This window comes from Hordeum vulgare, chromosome 4H (genome assembly GCF_904849725.1).
Source record: "Hordeum vulgare subsp. vulgare chromosome 4H, MorexV3_pseudomolecules_assembly, whole genome shotgun sequence".
NCBI classification, from domain to species: Eukaryota; Viridiplantae; Streptophyta; class Magnoliopsida; order Poales; family Poaceae; genus Hordeum; species Hordeum vulgare.
Window position 1 is genome coordinate 366176718 of NC_058521.1, and position 23683 is coordinate 366200400.

General features: G+C 40.9%; 1 pseudogene; it reads right to left on the reverse strand.

Moving 5' to 3' along the window:
• Positions 1-2495: 2495 nt before the first annotated feature.
• Positions 2496-19509, reverse strand: LOC123450533 (annotated as a pseudogene).
• Between the last annotated feature and the right edge of the window lie 4174 nt (positions 19510-23683).

Consider the following 23683-nt stretch of genomic DNA (forward strand, 5'->3'; position numbering starts at 1 on the left):
ATTAACTTTTCTCCAAAATTAGGACCAATTAAAATTTGTATGATTGATTGTGATGCTTGATGTGATTGCTGCTTGCTTGCTTGTTTGCTTGTGTTTGAATCTCAATGTTTCTGCTACACTCTAGACTCACCTCCTTGACCCAAATGCTTGCCTAATGATCATGCCATGTGTATAGGACCAGAAACTATTTTTACCAAATACTATTGCTGCCAAAAAGCTTTTACTTAATTTAAGCTTTCAAAACCCCCTAAGTTGGGATTTGTACTACAAGTCCTCAATTTAGGGAAGATATTTTGCACCAAATATATTTTTTAAATCCCATTATCAAAATTACTTCCAAAACCACAATATTATTATTTTAAAAGTTATTTTACTATTTTATTTAAATACCTTTCTCTGAGGCTAGAAATGGTCCCTTATGAAGGAAAGTAATTTTATTGCTTTCAAAATATTTGAGAAAATTTAGAGAAACTCAGTGGACATATATATTCCATATATAGGAGTTTCAACACATGGTCATGTTCAAAATATTTGGCAAAACCCTTGAGAACCCTTCCTACCCATTTCAAGCTTTTGGAATATTTCTATAAGAAATATTCTCAATAAATTCCTGTAAAATCCTAGAGTGTCACATATGATATATGTGATGATCTTGCCAAGTTTCATCTCAACTCAAGTAGATTTGGTTCACTAAATTATTCTAAAACCCTATCTATCCAGATCCAAATTTGAGCAACTCTACATTGCCAAGTGTCTCCAATTGTGATCAAATTTGGTGGACACGTTCTTATACTCCAATAATGCATGCACACTGAGTGGTGCATCAAGGAGAATAGAAGAACTTGTCCCAACCCCCTCAAAACCTTCTCTGTTGATTTCTGACCTTGGGAAACTTTACATTATAAAGTTTCTCTAATTGATCCCAAACTTATTGGGCATGCTTTAATGCCCAAATAATGCCCCCACACCAAGTTGTGGATTTGTGGGAATTTATTTGCATGGTTTTTCGGCAAAAAGTGATTTCTGCCCATTTCATGGGTTTTCCAAGTCTATATTGGAAACTTTCTCCACCAAATCCCAAATTTGGTGTCCAAGCTTATTTTCATCTATTATGTGATCCTGTTAAGTTCCATATCAATTGGAATCGACCTGGTAGCCCTAACATCCATCAAACACCTTTTGTGCATTTAACAAAGTTGCTACTTTGGCCCCTTCCACTTATCTCCTTGGGCTTAGATTTTTACCAAAACCTTCCCTAGTTCCCTTTTACCTCCAGTAACCTTTCCATGACAACTGGTCAATTATTGGAGGATGACCCCATGTATCTACCTCCCATTTTTACCTTGGCAACACTATTTTACCCCGCTTGCTATACTTCTGCTTAAGCCAAAGCACCCACATTCTTCCAGGGCATCTCTAGCATGCTAATGCATCATTTCAAACCAAGATATGGCGTGATCATGTAGAAAAATTGAGAAGCACATGTGAAGCTTGATTTCTTGCAGAAATGTAGCTTGAACTGCAACTGCTAGCTAGACACCTCCTCTTGATATGAAACTTTGCAGTAGTGTAGTCCTTCCATAACAAATACTGCTAGACAAGGTTTTGCCTCACAAGCCATCCAGTAAGCACCCTCATTGCTAGCTCTAATATTGCTACTGCAAACTAAACTGCAGTCAAAACCAATTCAAATCAGCTCCATTCGAGGTCAAACTCCACCATCAGCTTCCTACGCGCATGCCCTGCATGTTTGACACCTTGGCCTGGCCAACAGACGCCTTTGGACATGTAGTAGGCTGGTGACCACCTCCCTGGCATGCAAAACTGGCTCTCTGCACCTTGTTCTTGTCCTGTAGCCCATGTCCAGCTGCTGCAGGGTGTCCCAGTGCACCAAGGATTCCCCCTCGACCGTCCACGCACCTCCCCGACTCCAGGATGCACCCAAGGGAGCCAGACACGCGCGAGCTCCCCGTGCCCTAGAGCACCCAAGGCGCATCCGAGCTTCCCTCGGTTACCCTCCCCTACTTAACCTCTCCCTCGAGCCACTCTTGCTCTGGCTAGCTCCCTCCTCCCTCTATGTACCTCCCAGACCTCCCCAAACCTCTCTCCCTTGCTCTCTCCTCCTCCCATGTCCGCCCTGGCAATGTTCAGCCTCGCTCGCGTCCGAGCTCCCCCGACCCTTTCTCTCCCTCGAGCACCTCCAGGAGCACCCCAGACCTCCATGGACTCCCCCTCTTCTTCCTCCCTTCTGCTAGTGACTGGAGTACCCCAGCCATGGCCACCCATCTACCGGCCCGCCGCGGCCAAGGCCTCGCTCGCCCCGGTAGTTCCCTGGCAGATGAGCCCCCAGGCGGGGATGGCTCGAGCCCCTGAGTGCTTCGGTGGCCGGGCCGCCGGGAACTGAGCCCTGTGCCGCCGGCGATCCTCGTCGAGCCACCTATGCCTCCGCGCGGCGGGAGGTTGAAGACGGACCGTCAGCGGACGGGCCCCGCTTGTCATTGGTCGGAGGAGCTGGCGGGTGGCCTCGCCCCATTAAGTGGTTGCACCCCTTGACTGGAGACCGCCTCCTCGTGCAGAAGGCGCATAGCCTGGAAGGCGCCTCTGGCATCACCCCTACCTCTCGCGTGGGTGGGCCAGTGGGTCGGCCCAGTTGCTGTCTGGTGCCTCTGCGCTGTGCTGCTCAGTGGGACTGGCCCATCTAGGTAATAATTGCCCTTTTTCTTTTACCAGAAGGATTAGAAAATCCATCATTAAATCATTTTAACTCCAATTTTGTTGATTCAAATCACTGCAGGTTTCTAAAATCATGGCCTATCTAGATCTGTACATTGCGCATTTTTCCAAGAATATTTTCTGCAGTATTATTCAAATTCAAAATATGGATATTTAAAACCCCACCTTGTGAAATTCCTAGAAAAACCAAATCAACTCCAAATGGAGTGATTCCAATTTCCAGAGACATATTATATCATTCCCTAATTTCCTAGCCTAGGTGAACATTTTTATCTTCAATGTTTTTGTTGCATCAGATAAGTAGCCCTTTTTGCTATTTATTCCATGTTAGAAAATCCATAGGAAATTCATATCAACTCCAAATCCAGTGAAACAACTTCCTAAATGTTTCTAAAATCATGCTTTGTCAAATGAGTGCCTCCACTCATTTTTAGTAGAATTCTTTCTGTAGGTTTCTTAAAGGATCACCTATTCTTCTTTCATCCATTCAAAAATTCCTGATGTTCCTAATCTCCTAGAGAAAGCTTCAGGTATTTTTTAATGACTAGAGAGGTCCAAGAAAAATAAAACTCCAATTTATATATCTTTTTTGTTTCTGCTTGCTCTGTGGCTTACTGTGATTGTTTCTAACGATAGTTGACAGAGTAGACGGAGTACTCGGAGTTGGACCGGAAGACCTCGAAGACCCCGAGGACTTATGTGAGCAAAGGCAAGCCGCCCTTTCACCATGTCTGAGAAATGTTTTATGCATGACATGTTGATACTTTATTCCAATGCATATAGTTAAGAATAATAGATGCACCCCAGTATGGTGTTTCCGATAGCTCCTCTGGAGCACTTGCAATGCGCAAGTCCCCACCATCTATGAGGGACACGCTGACAAATTGTTGACAAGTAATAGTAGTGCTACGCATAGGATGAGCACATGCATGATGATGGTAACACAAAGATGATATGAAAGGTTTTACGAAAACCACGTCGAGTGCCACTGATGTCCGAGGGTGATGGTGTTGAGCTGGATGACCACTTGAGAAATAAGTGGTGTACCAAAAAGGGTTTGTGAGAGTGGTTTTGGAAATGGAATTAGATTTATGATGTGTCGACCGTCCCAACCTTACATGTACGACCACAATACCCCTTTATGGGACGGGACTTTTTTGATTACTTTCGTCGGTGCTAACAAAGAGCCCGCATTACTAGTGGCGGGAGTGATATGGTCACTCTCGTGACGGGGTCGTACCAGGTAGGTCGACTATGCCGTGTTTACATGTTCCGGGCACACCGTTGGTCCCCGCATGGATGATACGGTCTAGAGTTGGTGATTGTAAGACGTACATCATGTGGGATGACTACCAATCAAGTGGACTCTTTGTCTAGTATCATGAGGGGAAAGGCAATGATCGGGTACTTACGTCGGGTATGTTATATGCCGCGAGTCGTGGATGACACGGAAGTTTCCCGGATCTCGTGGGTACAGCGTACAACCTCTATAGAGTGTAAAAATATTCGAATAGCCATGTCCACGGTTAAGGATAGTTGGGTAATCCTGCTTAAACTACGTCGAGTCGTTTCCACATAAACCAAGTCTGTGTTTGTTTAAAGGTGTTATCTGAATAAGATGATATGACAAGTCTAGAGAGTTGGTACAAGGGTGAACCTGAGGTGTTCAGCCCTCAACAGATATATTGATATCTGTAATCTGTTCTTATGATTACCATCTAGCTTATGATGCTTATCCATACAAGTAATTGACCATGCACATGTTTCAATTAAAACTTGCTTTCCGCAAAGGCTGCACATTACTTTATTATCATACCAACTGCATTATCCATATCATGGGCTGTTTGCGAGTACATTCAAAGTACCCATTGGCTTGCCACTGGTTATTTCATTGACCAGGTATGAGAGGACAAGAAATGATGAAGAGTAACTTGGTGACGTTCCTGCAAGCTAGAACCTTTCCAAGTCAGAATGCCTGTAGGTTAAGGCTGATGGCATGGGTTCACGCTTTCGACCAATATCTCCGCTATTGGTCAAGTTTGGTGTGCTCGCCTTCAAGGCCCTATATATGTAACTATGTAAGACTTGACCGTAATTGTGATTTATTGTATTCAAATGGTATGTATGGACGTAAGACTCTTTTTATTCAGTTTCTGTGTGTTTGGTGAACATTGATCTCTCAGATCACTGATCACATTCATTCAGCGATCTCGACTCGTAAGTTGTGTATTCGAGAGAGGACACGATGGGGTTATGTGTGACATAAGTTGGTGTTCAGGATCACTCATTTGATCACCATTAGTTCACGTCCGTATATGCGTAGAACACCCCCTTCTTATTCTTGTACTCATAAGTTAGCCACTCAAATAATTGCTTAGTGGTTGCTGCAGCCTCACCACTTAACCATACCTCACCCATTAAGCTTTACTTGTCTCGATAGCTTTGGAAATGAGATTGCTGAGTCCTTGCGGCTCATAGATTACTACAACAACAGTTACAGGTACAGGTAAAGCGATACTTTGATGTGAGCATGATGATTGTTCTATTTGGAGTTTCTTCTTCTTCTTCTTCTTCTTCTTCGATCTAGGATGGGTTCAAGGCCGGCAACCTCGGATAGCAAGGATGGATTTCATTATTTTATCGTTTAATTTCATCCGTAGTCAGACCCTTCTCTTCTACATGATGATTGAATACATTGTTGTATTGTGTTGTTCATGGTGTAGCTTGTGGTGAGTGTAAGCCAATTTCATATGCTCATCTCTTGTGCACATGTACTTGTAACGATATCCATTCTTGCAAAACTACGAGACACGCTTCTATCCCTGTCGAGGCCTTCGTGCCAAAATAAGGATATGATCGTATCTTGGGCGTTACATGGTGACTCTTGGGACGGTGTTTTCTTGGCTTCTTGCTCCTCATGCATGATGGATGTGTTGGATTGTGGGTTCACTTGTGGAGTCCATGCATGCATGCAAGGAATGCTGCTCTTTTTCTACTGATTTTCTTATTCCTTTATTCCTGAGTACAAATAAACTGGAATATGAATGTAATACCATTATCACGTTAATTAAATCATATGTACAGAGAAATGATTGTACCTAATCATTTATTTTGCTCGCACGCACTCTAGTCAAAGAACCATGTGCAACTATGTTAACAATGTATTGTTTAATAATTGTAGATTTATCTATAGTATCCATCTGCACATCACAAATAATCCAATATACACATAAAACCAAAAAAGTGCTAAAAATAAAATTATGTCATCTTTTTGTGAGCTAATAAATACCATGTTGAAGTACCAATTGTTTGGTTGAAGCTAATCTATTAAGTAGTCGTACGTCTTAGAGGACATACTCTTTAATATCCGATATCAAAACTCCACGGCCTCTCTCTCTCTCGCTCACACACACGCGCACACACACACACACACACACACACACACACAATATTTTGAATCTTATGGTAGAAAAGCCAGTCATAATCTTCCCATATATAACACGAATACAAGAAATATATTTATTTTCTCATACATGATTTTGCTTGACCAAATACAAAGAAACAAGAATTTTGTATCCATTAAAAGTTTACCTAGAACACATAAAGAATGTCATTTTACTCTTAATAACACTTTAAATGCTTGAGGATAAATGATACTACAAAACATGTTTACAAACGAACAGAGCTTATCATGATGCCATGTGAAGAGTTATTCACTTCCTCCTTTCTCTTGTTAGTACATGTTTGAAAATTTGTCATGATCATGATCTCTAGAATATATGGTAGACTTGTTTCCACTGCTTCTAGAGGTATCTCTTCTTGGGTCATACATTTTTCTTCTCCCTCTTTTCTCTTATTAATTGGTTGGACCATTAGGAGAAGCGATGAGAAATTTAATCGGAATGAAGAGAAGATCAAAGATAACTACAACAATGAATAAATCAATTTTAGAGATTGGAATGAGCAGATTTAGGGATATCACATCCTCACCAAAATTACTGTCAAATTGATCAACAACATCATGTGCTTCACGGTAGTTATAATCCCGTGCTTCATGCAAGAAAGATGACCATTAACCTGAACGAAAAGTCCAGCCCCTGAATGACCGCCCAAAAAAGATCTTCAAAATTATGGATGAGACCAGGAGCACACTGGTTCCTCTATTGATAGTAATTTCATTAGCACATTCGGATCCAAGCATACAAACCAGGAGCAAGGTCCTGGAGATTGGCCTTTCTTAGTTTTTTTTGAAAACATAATATGTGAGTAAAATTTATAACCTCTTATGTTCATGAAGTTATGCTCTTAAATAAAAATAATACCAGAGTGTATGTGTTAAGGCAATAAGCTAGTTAATAAATACAATTGCAAGAAGAAGAAGAAGGTAACTGTGCATATACATGACAAAAGAAGATATTGTTTAAGCATCGGGGCTATCAGAATAACATGCCAGCTCCATCAACTATTATTTCTACTTGGGTAATTTTGGTACCAAACTTTTATAAACCTGTCAGCGACTTATCCGTAGGACCCAGAAAAACACATCGCCCGTCCAGCGGTGGTGTATCCCTTGTAGTGGCAGCTGAGTCCGCGTCCTAGCCCATAACCGGGTATGTGGGAGCGGCGGTAGCGGGGACCGCCGAGTCTAGCGCCCTAGCATCTTCCCGCAAACCAAAGATCAATTGACCTGACCCACGCCCACATTCGCTTAGCTCTCACCAGCAATAGCGAGTGATATGAAGGCAGTTAATGACCAATTCAGTTTGGATATAGAAAAATTCAGTACAACTCATAGTTCAACGCGATCGTACAATTGATATTGCAGTTCCCATGTCGGTGTGGCAGCGTGCAGGTGTGACGATGTCGGGGCTCTCGCCCCGGGGTACCCAGGCCTGCCTGGCTGTGGCCCAGGGCCCGATGCATGTTGTGGGCTTGGGGATGCTCCCCATTACGGCCCTCACGAGGTTTTGATCAGTGAGTCCCCCCCCGAAGCCGTTTCCTACGAGGCTCGCATCAAGAAGTCGCCTCCTGACGATCCTCTCCCGAGGGGCGTACTTACCAAGGGTGGCTTTAACGCCCAAGATGTGATCCTATCTTCATTTTGGCTCGAGGGCCTTGACAGGGATAGAAGCGCATCTTGTCATTTTGCAAGAATGGATATCGTTATAGGTACATATGCAAAAGAGATGAGTATATGGAGATGGCTTACACTCGCCACAAGCTACAACATGAACAACACAATACACCAATATATTCAATCACCATGTACAAGAGAAGGGTCTAACTATGGACGAAATCAAACGATAAAAGAACGGCGTCCATCCTTGCTATCCCACGCTGTCATCCTCAAACCCATCCTATGATTGATGATGATGAAGAAGAAGAAACTCCAAATAGAACAATCATCACGCTCACGACAAAGTATCACTTAACCTGTACATGCAACTCTTGTTGTAGTAATTTGTGAGCCACATGGACCCAACAATCTCATTTCCAAAAGTATCAAGATTAGAAAAGCTTAATGGGTGAGGTATGGTTTAGTGGTGAGGCTGTAGAAAGCAACTAAGCATTTATTTGAATGGCTAACTTATGAGTACAAGAAATAAAAGGTGGTGATCTACACATAAGAGAACGTGAAATAGTAATGATCTCGAAGTGATCCTGAACACCTACTTCTGTCAAACATAACCCCATCGTGTCCTCGCTCGGATAAGAACTCACAAGAAGAGACAATCACGGTTACACGCATAGTTGGAAACTTTTAATTTACTTTAGTTCAGGTTTGCTATGACCAGATGTTAAACAAAGTTTCCAAGTTGCCACATAACCATGTGCATGGCTCTCAGAAAGATATAACCCTGCAGGGGTGCTCCAACTAGTCCATCACAAACTACCACAAGCTACATAGGAGTAAACTCAACCATGGAAAACCCGTAGTGTCCTCGAAAATTCCGATGGAAAACCTCAACCTTGAGATAGCCCAAAGTATCCTCGGAATCCCTCACACAAGACACACGAGAAAGGTAAAAGTAAATCCAGCAAGGCTGCCCGACATGTCGACGAACCCGATAGGAGCCGCGTATCTCGTTCTCAGGTCACGACCCGATGAGCACAACATATAGTGGCATGATAGAAATCACCCGAGTTGCCGCAGGTTGGCCCCGCACATGACTCTATCTGAGACCAACACCATCAGCACTGGCCCTCTGTGTATTATGTTTAATTAATCCTCGGTTTCATGATGCCCTATGTTTAAATAATGGTGTTTAGTATTATTATGTTGGGAAAATATAGTACCAATGTTGGGCCTTGCCAAATGAGTTTTATCCCAAAATGAAAGTCAAGGGGTCCCCATAACAACCCCAAGCATGTTAGGTGCGCTCAATTATGGAACATAACACTCGTACACAAGTAACTAGGGCAGCAAACATGGAACAAAACACCAGGTTAGAAGGCCAAGCCTTCCACCTTTTACCAAGTATATAGGTGCATTAAATTAAATAGAAATTATATGGTGATATAACAAGAAATCCATGTTGTCACATGGAAAGCAACTACACCTGCAACTAGAAACGCTATAAGAAGGCTGAGCAAGTGGTATCATAGCCAAAAAGAGGTTTGCTGAGATGTGGAGGGGTTAGAGGGTTTTCATGGCAATGTTGGTAGGTTGACATTTAAGTGGTAGGAAACAAGACATAACAAAAGAAACAAGACAAGTAGCATGGCAATGAAAGAAATGGTATCCAGGGAAATGATCATCTTGCTTGTGATCCCGCTTGGAAGAAGAACGAATCCGTGAAGTAGAAGAACCACGTAGTCGAACGAATGCTCACACTTTGATATGCTTGCGTAACTCTATCGAGAAGAAGCAATCCGGAAACAACAATCAACACACGATAAACACCACAACATAATCATGACATGATGTGCAAGCAATTATGATGCATGTCCATTTAATTATGCATGACACGACAAGACACAACAATTTATTACTACACATTAAATGAAGCTCAATATGCAACTTGTTGCATATTGATGAGAGTCCATATTTGAATTATTTAGTTCACTTCCGTTTAGGTACACGACAATGTTAAATGTTGTTAAACATGGCAAGAGGTGAAGCACAACTAAACTACACTAGCTAGGCATTCTAAATGAGGTCAGAAACAACATATAGCATTTCCGAAATGACCCCATATGTTAATTTTGAAATTGGTCTGAAACTGAACTAAACATATTTTATATTTATTAAATAGGAAAATAAAGTGGATCGTGTCATTCTACACGTCATTCTAGTCTTTACACATATAGATCATTGAAAATGGAGCTACAGTCTAAAAGATATGAGCAACACAAGATAATATGCTACGAATGCAAAATGTGTGCAAATGACAGCTACAAGCATGTAAGTCATGGATGCAACAAGATACTATGAAACTACGTGAAATTCTAGGCAAGTTTAAATGAGGCCGAAACAACAAAAAACAATTCTGGAAAGTCCCCATATGCAAATTAAGTTTCGGTACTATTCTGCCTATGCACAATTTTAGAGTTGTTAAACATCAAAATAAATGCCACAATCTTATTCTACGCATTTTTTCTAGTCAATGTTATTCTACACATTTTTAAAAACAATATTTAAATGATGTCGTAGGCGCGCGCGTGTGTGGTTGGTCTTGAAACGGTCAACGACAAGAACGGGAAGAATCCGCAACTAATAATGGATGCGCGTTTTGAAAAAATGAAAGTAATAGAGTTCCCATGCAATGCGGATAATGCGAATGATGTGATGATCAATGCGACAAACAAAAGAATCACAAGATGACTATTGAATAAAAGGGGAATCTTCTAGAGCGTCAGTTCTGGGCTGTTACAACTCTCCTCCACTAACAAGAGATCTCGACCAGATATCTTAGAATGAAAGGGGAAGTAGAAGAAGAAATGAAAAGGTAAGCCTTAGTTGCTTCTTTGACAAATGAGTGAAACCAACGAATCTTGAAAGTTGCAAAGAGATGAAGAATGGCATGAGAAACAAGCAAGAATTCAAAAGAAATTTTGTGAGCACTTTAGTAGGAAATATAGGAAAAACTTGATAAGATGGAAGAATTGAAAGGGATGAGACAACAGTACAATTAAATTGATAAACAAGGAAAGAACATGATCTTCATAAGACGTGATGATGGAAAGAAGAGAGCAACATCTGAATTCCTGATAAACAAATGAATATAAACTAGATCACTCGAAATAAAGAACGGAGAAGAAGATGATAACTTCTACCACATTTGAATTTGATAAGCATCCTACAAGGAAGGATTGGATGGAGTTGCTGGAAAATCAACAATGAAAATAACAAACTTGTTGTGGGCTTATGGAAACCCATCTCAAAATTATGAGGTTATCACTGGCCACAAATGGAAACCAATTGATTGCTTGGGAGCAACAAGACATGCAAACTTCTTACACCAAGAGGATGCATTGGGAACTTGGATCAACTATAATCACCATAACAACAATGCTTAGAAAAAAGATTTAGGTGAAATGTAAACAAAGATAGATCAATGAAGAAACCATGGGTTGAAAATATCTCATGATCGAAGAAATTGGTGGGTTTAAATATCCCATCCTTGAAAGGAATTCTCTTCGAGACTCATCGTGAATTAAGAATGCTATAACACCACCTCAAAGGATAATGGAGGAAGAATTGCACTTGGAAATGCAAGATAAAGAATACTTGAGGTTCTCCAACAACAATCTTGAAGAACACCTTGAGAAAGAATTACGTACTCTACGAACCACCATGAAGAACCACTTCAAGAATACTAGAATGAAAGGGGTGATACAAAGAGTTGAAGGTTGCAAAAAGAACAAGATTGAGGCCTTGCCATGATTTAGGTGAAGCTTGGTGACAAGATACTTGATAAGACTTGGAACTCCAGAAAAGAAAATATGAGAACATTTGAAATCGAGAATTTGGTATCATGAGCCACTCCGGAAGAATATTTGAAGTCACTTAAAGGGAACACGAATAAGAACTATGTTATGCTTATTCTTCATCAAGTTAAATTGATGACAAGCAATGGATTTAGCATACCGCTTATTCTTCTTGAAAAGATTGGAGAGAGAAAGATAGAGCACAAAATTGAAGAAGTCTTGAAAGAACCACTGATAAGAATTGACAAATGAATGAGGATACCAAGAATGAATGAAGATACATGAGAATGAAGAGATCATGATCCATCTAGCAAAAGAAACTTCAACAAGGAACCAAAATAATTGAGTGACGGACGAAGAGTCCACAACTAAGAAGAATTTGAGAATGAAAGCTGATGGCTGAGAACGAAGAAATCTTCTAAAATGACGACCTTCGGACGATCGAGAAATAAAAACAACTCTGAAATGCTACAGATAGATATGGAAGGAATTTCTCATGATTGGAAACAATTGAGAGGATAGCACGAAGCTGAAACTAAGAATCTTCAAGAGAATGGACCAAGATTTAATAGGAACTCTTCTTCGGTCTTCCAAGATGAGAATGATGGCAAGAAGCACCATCAAGAATTATTGAGACACCGTGGAACCATGAATAAGGAAAAAGTTGAGCCAACTATGAAAAATTCAGATCGATCTTGGAGAAGGAATATGACTGATGAAATTCATACTTACGTCACACTGGAAAAGAATTAGAGATCTCTAGAAAACATTAAAAGAGCAAGGTATGATCCTGGAGAAGAACTTGTGGGTTATGGGCTTACTCAAAGGAAAACACTGTTGAATGGATTGCTTAGAAGAGAGATTGCACCGATACAAATAAAACTTGATGAGATGAGACACTGGAAATAATATGAAAGGATTGAATGAAAAAAAATGAATCTTTAGAGATTTCTTCAGCACTCCACATAGAATAGATAGGGATAAAAACAAGAGAGGGTTGAATAAGAATTTCCAACACGGAAAGCATTGAATGAATGAAGAGGATATGCCGAACAGCGAAAGCTTGTATCGAAATGACTGGAGAAGAAAACAAGAATGAAGAATAATGAATTCAAAGCTCCTAAGAATGTTCACAATTTATCAGCGGATACCATATGGAAGAGAAGATAGATGAAGCATTGATGAAAAGAAAGGCACTTGGATGATAATTATATCATTGAAGAAAAGGGCGGGGGGGGGGGGGGGGTGGGAAAAAACAAAGATAACTTGGGACAGATGAGACGAACTCCGGAAACAAATATGAGGATATATCTTGCAAATATTAGAAATGATTGAACTAACTTGAAGAGAAGCACTCGGGTTGGAAAAGAATTGACATGACACTCTGGTTTGAAAATAATTGATAAGACAATTTGATTGAACAAAAGAATTAATTAGCACTCCCATAGAAATGTGAGAACACCACTTAGAAAAGATATGAAATCACCACTTGACATCGAAGCAACTTGAATTACCATATTCCAACAAAACAAAGGATGAGGCTTATGAAACAAGCCGGGAACAAATTAATGACAGTCATTTCGCTTGATATTTTCGTGGTAAGGCTCACATGGGCTCTATCCTACAGTAGCCATTATGTACACGGTAGTGCACACGACATACGAAGCGTCCCTAAGTCATAGAAAGCTACAATGACTCTTTAAGACACAAATAGAAACGCTATAAGAAAGACCGTGAACAAACGAATCCACTAGAAGTCGAACCCCAACTTCACATCATGCATCTGTTGGAAGATAATCCTAGGTAACTAGTTGAATTCCCACCTAAGAACTTCTGAAATTTTTCCGGTTATGCAATCGGGTCCACGGATATAAGGAGGAAAATCCATCATGCAACTCCTAGCAATAACACTACCCGTCCAGTCTATCACATCCGTCAACACATAGCCAGAGATTTTGGAAACTCATCTACCTCAGAACCTTGTCATCACAATGATACCAATTATGGTAGTACATATGGATGCTCTCCCGAGTAGTGGGTGACGCCAAACTCCTCCCCCCACAAAGAGTATTGAAGCAATTTCGAACATCCTCCGTCTTGAGATACTAAGGAAACTGAACAATAACGATTGTCAAGAATCCCGTGGAGCTCAACTCCATGGAAGAAATCAAGTGAGATAGGAGGCACCAAGTCAGAACTCCATCACATCGACATCATATAGATTCCAAAATACCCGCGTGATCGTAAAAAAAATTGAGTGAGAAGAGGTGCAGAATTAAAATTCCTAAGTCGTAAACCTCACCAAAGCATAGAAGAGGAGCAAAAAGAATCATACTCTCTCATATATAACTAGACTCAAAGTATTTTTTTCACTAGACCCAACTCGGCCATGTTCGATCAATCAAGGGTGCTCCTAGGTCGGTACTGCTCTGATACCAACTTGTAACACCCAAGATGCAATCATATCCTTATTTTGGCTTGAGGGCCTCGATATTGATAGAAGTGCATCTTGTCATTTTGCAAGAATGGATATCGTTACAAGTACATATACAGAATTGAAGAGGAGGGTCCGACTATGGACGGAATCAAATGATAAAAGAACAACGTCCATCCTTGCTATCCCAGGCTGCCAACCTGTAACCCATCCTATGTTCAATGATGATGAAGAAGAAGAAACTCCAAATAGGACAATCATCGGGCTCACGTCAAAGTATCGCTTATCCTGTACCTACAATAGTTGTTGTAGTAATCTGTGAGCCACACGGACTCAGCAATCTCATTTCCAAAGGTATCAAGACTAGCAAAGCTTAATGGGTGAGGTATGGTTAAGTGGTGAGGCTGCAACAAGCAACTAAGCATTTATTTGAGTGGCTAACTTACAAGTACAAGAAATAAAAGGGGTGATCTATGCATAAGTGGACGTGAACTAGTAATGATCTCAAAGTGATCTTGAACACCTACCGTATCCTCTCTCGGATAAGAACTCACGGGAAGAGACAGTCACGGTTATGCACACAGTTGGCAAATTTTAATTATGTTTTATTCAGGTTTGCTATGATCGGGTGTTAAACAAAGTTTCCAAGTTGCCACATAACCTCGAGCATGGTTTTGAGAAAGATTTAACTCTGCAGGGGTGCTCCAACTAGTCCATCACAAACTACAACAAGCTGCACAGGAATAAAGGCAACCACGAAAAACTTGTAGTCTCCTCAAAAATTATGATGGAAAACCTCAACCTCGAGATAGCCCAAGGTATCCTCAAAATCCCTCGCACAAGACGTTTGAGAAAGGTAAAAAAAAATCCAGCAAGGCCGCCCAATGTGTTAACGAACCAGATAGGAGCCGCATATCTCGTTCTCACGACACAACCGGATGAGCACAACGTAAAGTGGCCTGCTATAAATCACGCGAGTTGCCCCGGGTTGGCTCCGCACACGATTCTGTTTAGGACCATCACCATCAGCATTGACCCTCCCTGTATTATGTTGAATTGATCCTCGGGTTCATGACGCCCTATGTTTAAATAATGATGTTCAGTATTATTAAGTTGCGCAAATATAGTACAAATGTTGGGCCTTGCAAGACGAGTTTTATCCCAAAACGAAAGTCAAGGGGGTCACCATAACAACCCCAACCATGTTAGGAGAGCTTAATGACGGAACATAACACCGGTACACAAGTAACTAGGGCGGCAAAGATGGAACAAAACACTAGGCTAGAAGGCCAAGCCTTGCACCTTTTACCAACTATATAGGTGCATTAAATTAAATAGCAACACTATGGTGATACTAGTTAATTGCCCGTGCGTTGCCATGGTACATATACGTTCTTATGATTCAACATCAATTCTGACTAACGAAATGTGTAGAATCCTTGTGTATATGAGTTTTTTTGTATTTCTTGTTATTCCTTCACACATTTCTTCTACTTCTCCAATCCAAGGTTGTGACCCTCGTGCAAACTATGTGAAAGAAAAGAAGCGCACTCGGTATGTAGCACAACATGAAAACAACAGATGAAGTACTATATAAGCATACTTATCAATGACTTTGAGGGAAACTTCAAATGAAAAGGTTTATACCCTTCAAATGAAAAGGTTTGAACCTGCAAGTGCTCCGTTAGCTGACATATGAATTTTATGTGATCTTAAACAAACTTGAACCTGCAAGTGCTCCATTAGCTGACATATGAATTTTATCAGCACAAGAGCTTCATGTGTATAAACATGATTGAAATGAATCATAATTAATGGTTATAGTCAATAAAATGGTAGAATGGGTTATATTAACAAACATATAAGTACCTAATCGTGTTACGTCTATTTGATAGTGCATTCAAAATCATGTGATAGTTTTCTAACTTTCTCTAATCCAATAGACTTGAATACTACAACACAAAGACTGATATTTTAGGTTCTTCTTACTCCTTTAAGAAGATTTAAGATTTATTTTATTGCAGAAAGTGCATTGTTTAGATGCCGGACGGATCTCATACATTACATCTGCGTGATTATGCACACTAATCTTGTTGGGACATTAGTTAACGTCACTAAGCATCCAAATGAGTGTCAGTTGTTACAAAAAATACATGTAACTGAACTGTAACAACAAAGTATTCACTGATAGAGCAGAACATGGAGACCCGAAAGTGCCTTTCTGCTCCCGAGTTTGGGTGAACAGTAAAATCAAAAAAAAAATCGAAAAATGTTCAAAAAATTCTGATTTTTTTTAAGACCAACTTTGACAAAAGTTCTAAATGCATGCAAAAATTTGGCATGAACTAACATTTCTACAAGGCGTGGAAAAATAAACAAAATAGACACTCTGAAAATGTGCATTTTCAGAGCATCCATTTTGTTTATTTTGCCGCGCCTTATAGAAATGTTAGTTCATGCCAAATTTTTGCATGCACTTAGAACTTTTGTCAAAGTTGGTCTTAAAAAAATCAGAATTTTTTAAACATTTTTTGAATTTTTTCCGATTTTACTGTTCACCCGAGCTCAAATGAGCTCGAGAGCAGATACTTCATGTCCATGGAGACCTAGATAATATATCCACATTAATATAGAGGTGACAATCTTACAAGATGGATGCTTGATCACAGAGCACAAGAGCGGTTGAAATAGAAGTTGAACATTCTCCAAAAGGCGGACAATCTCAAAAGTGAGGATTAGTTCATTGGATCATCACAACGCATGGGTTGAAATAAAAGTTGAACATTCCTCAAAAGGCGGGCAATCTCAAAAGTGAGGATTAGTTCATCTTATCATCATAACACATGCATATAAAGTCTTAGAAACTAAACACGATACATACACCTACCTGATTCTCCTCAGTATTTCACACCAGGAACCAAAGTACTCATTCCAAGTGTAGTTAGCTACTCAAAAATAGTTTTCCTACCCTTCAGCTATAGCCATTTCACGCTCAGCAGGTTCTCCAGTAAAAACCGGATTGTTTTTTGTCTCTGAAACAAAATCTGAAGATGAGCTAGGAAAAAACAAAAGAATGAAGAATATGTATGTGAAGACCCGGTCTTCAATTCACACCTCTGATTGTCGCCTTGTACTTGTGAAGACCCGGTCGTCAATTTGCACCTCTGATTGTCGCCTTGTACTTGTTGCTTAACTTCTTGTTGACGTACCTGCATACGAAGCACCCAATCTATAAACTTCGAGATTGACATAGCTAATCTGAAATGATGCAAAATTTATACCCTAAGACCGGTATAGGTATACAATACAGGTATACAAGCCAATACAGTGGGTTGATCTTAATTTTTACCAAGAACAAACAGATCAAGACACAAAAAAGGAGTTCATAGAAAAGAATCGCTAGGAGAGTGACCAATATACAAATATCTAAGCAAACTTGTTAACTCCAGAATTCAGCTGGTCCAACTTACAAAAGCAACACAATTCATCACCTTGTACTTGTTACTTACCCAATTGATGAATACGCTCAGCAGTTCCTAGTTTCTATATCTAGTTTCTATATCAATCCCAAGCACAGCTGATGTATGCCAAGACCTGCCATGCTAGCGGTCATATTCAGCTCAATTAATCAAATTACGCCAGTTTCAATGGCCACTTTAAAAAGTTACAAATTCCAGTCTTAGAAACATTTTCGGCTTGATATAGAAAAAAATATGGCCCACACACAGTTACCAACTCGTATTATGCTAATCATCATAGCATATAATAAAACAACAACAGTAAATAAAGCCCTTCAGTGTACTAATATGTTACCTAAACTTATTCAAATGGAATGGAAGATGATTGCAATAATATGAAACTCTACTTGGTTTTTTTGTAAAATTTGAACACATAAACAATACCTATGGATCTTAAAAATTATAAAAAACTTGTTACATAATTTTCCAATTTATTCGCTGGTAAACGTACCACGCTTTCTGGCACTCCTAGAGGGGGCAATGTGAGATTTCTTGGCGGCGGCCTATCTTGGTATGATCTTTTGTCAAATCTCCACTCACCAATTTTCCCATATGCCAGTACGCCCTGAAATTATTTCCCAAGATATTATCAAATACCCTGTGGTATGGCCGAAAGACCAAACAAATAGCCTTATGATTAGTAACATAATAGAGAGAAAATAATGGGGCCTTTACTTTCTACCATCAATCATATTCATTTCATATGAATGAGATCTATATAAAAAAGAATCACAGACTTACGAATAGTTGGCCCTGATAAATACCTTGAGTGTATAGTCACATCCATAGGTGAAGTGCATAATAAATGTATTTCCGAGCTTCTTATCAAATGGTGGCTGCATTTTTTAAGGGGTGTCGGTAATAGCTCTACTCTAATCATGTCAATCAAGCATATTATTTTTAGTGCGTAAGTATATTTGTAGCAGAAAATCAGAAGCCACTTCATTACCTGGATCATGAAATCTTTACGAAGGATATGTTGAACCCCACGCAATGCACTGGCAATAGCATATGCATACCTAGAAGCCAAAGAAAATCAACAAAAAACTGGATTTATAACAAAGTAACAATGAGAAAATGTATTTATTAAATTCACACACAGGAAAAGATAATTCTACATTTCCATAACCCATCCAAAAGCCTTATCAGTCTCTTGATCCTCTTTCATTTGTAGTGACACATTCATCCATGTGGGAGCGATCTTCTCAAGCAGAGTCTAAACTTTCCTCCTATAACGAGAATTAAGTTAGATCTAGTAAAATGACTAACTGAAACACAAAGTCGTGCAAAACCAAATAAATGGAATGCAGCTTCATATCATCCATGAGACTGCAATCTAAAGGGTGCCAGGTCAACTACAGTGAATTACCTTCTTAATGATTACAGGATAGTATTACCAACAGCCAATAGGGTCGACATTCGTGATAGGACCCCTTTCTTCAGGATAGTATTTCCTAATGATTTTCTCATGTTCGGATGGTGTAATGTAAAAGAAGGGAAATGCTGCTGGATCATTGTCAAAAGCTAAATTTGGTAAAGGTTTCACAAATATATGATCTGGTTCTGCCATCAGTATGTACCTGTGATATTCAATAGAAAAGAACAATTATAAAGACACACAGAGAAAAAAAATCCATGTTATGTATGCATGAATGTGACTAAATATGGTTCCCATCTTAAATCTAAACACCAACAACAACTTCCCTTGTTTCGCTTATTTTTGGTTAACCATGGATGTCTGGATGCCAAATCATAAAGTGCCTTCAGGAAGTTTAAAAGTAAACCATACTGAAAGTATTTAAACCTTAAGGGCATATCAGTCTTTACTTACTCTTCTTCAATCTTTGCCTGTTGCAGCCATTGTACAAATGCCCATGGCATGTTTAGGACTATATAGCCCTGCAGTTCAAGGAATACATTTTATGCAGTCACTACCATTCAACTTTCGCAAGAACATAATCAACACATTTCTTCAGGAAAACCATTTCCTCTGTCCTGGTTCTATAAGAAGCAAGTTAAACCATAACAATTAATGAATAAGAAAAAAACACAAATAAAATGTAAGGGGAATGGTGGATGTGTCATTCTCTGTTAATAGTGCTAATCTCCTTAAATTTCTCATATCGCCCAAATGGGATGCGCCAAAGAAACTATAAAGCTCAAGGCAGAGATCCATATACATCATACAACCATCCAGGTGCTTTAAAATTGTAGAGCATGGAACTGTCATGCCAAATATGACTATATCATACATAATACTCCCATGTATAGTGTGTCTGCATAAGCTCGTAGTTATGCTCAATTCATCCCAAAAATGCTTATATTCACATTCGTACAAACTAAAATATAGCAACGCGCATAAATATTTATTACTTTCACTTTTTTATCATTTGGAAAGTGTACTGTCTTTTGAGAATTGTTATATAATATTTTACATACTAACAGATAAAAGGAGTGCCCAAAGCAATATCCAACTGTCCTACTTCACTAAAGAATCATATCCACAAGCATAGACCTGAAGCAAAGAACACTAGTTGTTAAAACTTACAAGTTCCGAATTTAGATCACAACCATTTTCCTCCCGTAGTCTCCTTATCACCTTACATGATTGCATTCCTTGATCAGCACTACAACTCTGTCCCCATCAATAGCAATCCGATGCAGAACAGTAATTTCGCTCAATTTCTAGCATATATTACTGTCAACGCTGGTTCTTTTCACAGGAAAAAATATCATCATAGAATGAAACATCGACTGCCAATGACCAGATGGCCCTCATCTCCACTTCTTAAAAGAGATTTCACCCCAAAAATTGGTAAATGTGGCGCTCACTAATCATTAATAAAAAGTCAACACGCTCAACTCGTATCTAAGAAGCCTTTCCTTTATATCATACAAGAGATATCTGTAACAGAAAGAACAAAACAAAGCTAGTTAAAAGTTCCAGGTTTAAATCGAAACCATTGTTTTGCCCTTATCACCTCACACGCTTTGTGTCTTTGATCAACACTGCAACTCTATCAGCACGAGTAGCAATCTGAAGTGCAGCATATACTACTGTCCATGTTAGTTCTTATTACCCAGCCTAGGTATTGTATATCGGACTTGGTGCAACATCTCCAACAAGTACAATTCTAGAAGGAAGCTGTGTGTCATTACCCCTTTGATTCCAACAGGAAATCGAGACACCGATGTTGACCTACGGATATGTTTCCTCTCTCCGGCCCCTCCAAAGTCATCCGCACCAACCGAATCTCCTAGATCACGTGCTCTTTCAGCCTAACCCTAGCTAGCAACGGAAACCTATACACAGAGAGGGGGTAAGGAGGGGGAGGCTCATCTGTAGCCGTCGTCGTCTGAACGGGACCTCCGCCTCTCCCGGCGGCGGCGGTTGTGACGGGGCTTGCGGTCCTTGCGCACCTTGAGCGTGGAGGAGGAGCAGGCCGGTGGACGGCGCGACATCCTTGCTGCGGCTGTGGCGGCGACGGACGCGGCGGTCGCTCCCCGATGAGGAGGAGGAACCGGTGGAGTCTCTGCTGCTAGCAGCGCACCTCTCCCTCTACCACGCCTCCAACCCTGGCAGCCCCTCCGCCTCCCCCTCCCTCTCCCCGCGCGCCGTGATCCTGCGCTGGCTGGCCGCGCTCCCACCGCCGGCGCGCGTGGCGCGCGGTGGCTTGCACGGCCCTCCTGCCCCCTTCCGCCTCGGCCGCGCTCCTCTCCATGCTCCACCGCCTCCGTGGCCACTCCTCCTTCTTCGTCCTCGCCGAACCGGCCCCCTCCGACCCCTCATCCCCCACCGTCCTCTCGCGCCTCTCCCGGGGCCTCCTCGTGCGCGCCGCCGCCGCCTCCCGCGTGCACGACCTCTTCTTCGCCCGCGCGCTCCTCTTCACCGCCACCCCCGCCTCCCCCACCCCCGATGCGCTCACGCTCGCCGAGCCCCTCCTGGCCGACCTCGACGCCTTTGTCGCCGCCATGGACGAGATCTCCGGCGGGGCCTTCCTCTGCGCAGTGCCGAGCGGCGCGGGGGCGTGTCCCACTCGTGGAGGGCCGGCGGGGAGGAAGAGGTCGCGACGGCAAGGAGGGCTGGTGGGAAGGGAGAGGGCGCGGTGGCGGCGGCACCGAGCGGCGCGAGGGCGTGTGCGGCGGCGAGCGGATGCGCGAGAGGAGCGGTTCGCCCTCCCTTCGGCGGCGGGGAGCGGGACAGTTCGCACGAGTGCGGGGATGGGGGATGCCGTCGTGGGTTTTCGTTTGCACCGAGCGTATGAGTACGAGGAGGGTGGGAGGAGGTATCGAGAGGTCGAACCATCCTGTTGGTTGAACCATCACGACGGCTCATCCTGCTTTAATAGTAGAGATAATAAGGAGTCCATGTTGTCACATGGATAGCAACTACACGTGCAACTAGCAATGCTATAAGAAGGCTGAGCAAGCGGTATCATAGCCAAACAGACGTTTGCTGGGATGTGGAGGGGTTAGAGGCTTTTCCTGGCAATATTGGGAGGCTGGCATTTAAGTGGTAGGCAGGGAGACATAGCGAAAGAAATGAGTCAACTAGCATGGCAATGATAGTAATGGTATCTAGGGAAATGATCATCTTGCTTGTGATCCCGCTTGGTAGAAGAATGAATCCATCAAGTAGATGAACCACATAGTCGAATGAATCCTCACACTCTGACATGCTTGCGGAACTCTATCGCGAAGAAGTAATCCGGAAACAACAATCAACACACGATAAACACCACAACATAATCATGACATCATGTTCAAGAAATTGTGATGCATGTCCATTAAATTATGCACGACACGACAAAGCACAACAATTTATTACCACGCATTAAATGAAGCTCAACATGCAACTCGTTGCATATTGATGAAACTCCATATTTGAATTATTTAGTTCACTCCCTTTAGGTACATGACAATGTTAAATGTTGTTAAACATGGCAAGAGGTGAAGCATAAATAAATTACACTAGCTAGAAATTTTAAATGAGGTCGGAAACAACATATAGAATTTCCGAAATGACCCCATATGTTAAAATAGAAATTGGTCCAAATCTGAACTTAACACATTTTATATTTACTAAACATCAAAATAAAGTGGACTGTGTGATTCTACACGTCATTCTAGTTGATTGACATATATAGATCATAAAAAATGGAGCTACATTCTAAAATATATGAGCAACACAAGATAATATGCTATGAATGCAAAAGGTACGGAAATGAGAGCCGCAAGCATGCCAATCATGGATGCAACAAGATATTATGAAACTACATAAAATTTTACGCAAGTTTAAATGTGGCCGAAACAACGGGTAACAATTTCAAAAAGTTCCCATATGCAAATTAAGTTTCGGTACTATTCCGCCTATGCACAATTTTAGAGTTGTTAAACAGAAAAATAAATGCCACCATGTTATTTTACGCATTTTTTCAAATCAAGTTACATTTGTGGAACATTTTAATGGGAGCTACAATTAATTAGTTATGACATAAACCATTTCAACATGGTATTGGTGCAAATTGATGAAACAACAAGTTTAAATATTTTAAACATGTTTGAAATCTAGATATTATTAATCTACACAAAATCCTAAACATTTTACATATATATATATCCTTTTGATTCGATGCATGGTTTATTAGCTACTAACATATTTAAAACAAGGCATTTTCTGTAATATGCATGACATAAATATTGGCAAAATCATAGAAGGAAAAAATAATAATGAATTGGCCGAATTGCAGCAAAGTGCAGCGGCCAGGAGGATTCATCCCAAGTGGTTGTGTCTGAAAAATTAATAGGAAGTAATGCAAAAATAAGGGAGAACGGAACTCGAACCGAGGACCTCCCTGGTTCAAATCCAATGCACTGACCAGCTGTGCTTTGAAGGATCTACGAAAAATCATGGGTTCTACGTAGATGAAATACACCGTGATGCGAATATGCTGAAAACGAAAAGAGCATGCTTTGTAGTCGTGGTCGTGGGTGGGTTGACGCGGTTGCCGGGACGTGGTGCAGCTTAGGCGTCTCGTCCCGACGGTCTCATCGCCGGCGGGATGAG